Consider the following 1914-nt stretch of genomic DNA (forward strand, 5'->3'; position numbering starts at 1 on the left):
TACACTGATAATGTTGTATGTTTGTTTTCGTGCAAACATTTCTTTACATTTAATTTCTTGACTTTTGGTGTACTTAACATCTGAACATGTATCCCTTGCCATTACACTTGAATCAAACATGTATATTAAGATTCTTAAAGGGGTCATATGATGCTATTTTAAAGATCATTATTTGGTGTGTTTGGTGTAACAGAATATGTTGACATGCTTTAATGTTCAAAAAACACATTATTTTTCACAAATGTCTGAGGAGAGCAAACCTCTTAAGGTGATTTAATTGGGAGGCACATATTTTAATCACTCTAAAATTATGCTCTCCAATCAAGTAAAGCTTTTTAAAAATTCTTGAGTTAGAGAGACCACATAATTATGTTTTATTTTCCTGCATTTGCTCTGCACAATATGAGAAATTAGATTCATAGTGCTTGGAATTTACATATAAAACATCTAAATGTAGATTTGATGTGCAAAGTGAGCCTCATTTATTTATTCATTTATTTAAATTTTTTGATAAGAAATTCAAACACTTTGAAAATGTACTTGAATATTACACAGCTTGGGGCCTGGATGAGATAATATATAAACAAAATAAGTGCAAGACAAAATTAATGTAATTGAGGTTGTGGAAAATTAACATTTTACTAAAGATATATTTATCTGCTCATAAACATCTGCTCAGTGTTTTTCAAAAGGCCTTTGTCAGCACTGCAAGGGACGTTCAGAGAAAAAAGACAAGGGAGGAGTGTACAGTGACTTTCCATCATTCTCATGGCCTGATTAATTAGTTTGAAGTTATTCATGAAAGCAAGACAGTGATAAGAGAAGGAACAAATAAAAGCCAATTACAACTCTATTCCTCATAGCACAAAGAATCAAAGTTGAGGAAGGAATAATGCATTGTGCTGCCTGAGTAAGAAGGTTGATTTAGTTACTGTTTAAAGTTGTTTTACATTATACCCTTGTCATACAGCACAGCAGTGGTCAAAAATAAAACCAATGCGATAATTACTCATACAGTATTACTTTTCTTCACTGGCTTACTTCATCTTCAAAGAACCAAGTATAGTTGCTAGTACAGAGTTTGGGACTGTTCTGCATGCATGCCATCCGTCAGTCAGCTTTGCCATAATGTAATTTTCCTGTGGTTCTAGAGTAATAATGCTGTATTCCATAAAAAAAACTGGGATTTTTCTACTTGAATTTCTAACAAAAGGCAGGTTTACCTGCCAAAAAAGTCTCTTTGGAACCAAACTCTAGAGGAATAACAGAGCTATGTAATGCTAGTATTTGTTTAGCAACAAAATTAACAGACCTCCTTGACCTGCAAACTCAAGAAACCTCTATGAAACTCATTTCACTGTCAATCTCGCAGATAACTCAGTCTTGCTTCTACTGCAACTCTTGTTGTCACAACATCACCTTCTGACCTCATGGAAAGTGTTTTTCTAGAAACACCCTGATAGCTGGCTGGTCCTGACTAATTAAGAATTGATCAGGCTGTGAATACCTCACAGTGCCTCTTTGGATCCCCACTTGAGTCATTTAGTCTTTACATAACTATATTCAGTGATGGTAGGAATGATTAAAAAAACCAGTGACAAATACAGAGGTGAGACCTCAGTGGTTATTCATGACAACAAAAACAGCCTCAATCTTTTAGATCATCCTCAGTCCTTGAGTAGAATCAATACACCGCAATCATAGACCTGTCCCTCTGTTGTCACCAAATTGTCTGACTTTGATTCCAGTCTGCATTCTTTCATCATTCTTAACCAGTTTCCTATTTTGGGCTTTTTGAGAAAGAAGTTTCAGGTGAGATTGATTTGTTGCTAGTGGACATGCCATAAATCTGGCTCCTCTACAGAGGGGTCAAGAAACTTTTCGAAAGCTCGCCACGCCATTGGACTTTGCTGT

The sequence above is a fragment of the Sinocyclocheilus rhinocerous genome, unplaced genomic scaffold (assembly GCF_001515625.1).
Source record: "Sinocyclocheilus rhinocerous isolate Xijiao unplaced genomic scaffold, SAMN03320098_v1.1 scaffold1169, whole genome shotgun sequence".
NCBI classification, from domain to species: Eukaryota; Metazoa; Chordata; class Actinopteri; order Cypriniformes; family Cyprinidae; genus Sinocyclocheilus; species Sinocyclocheilus rhinocerous.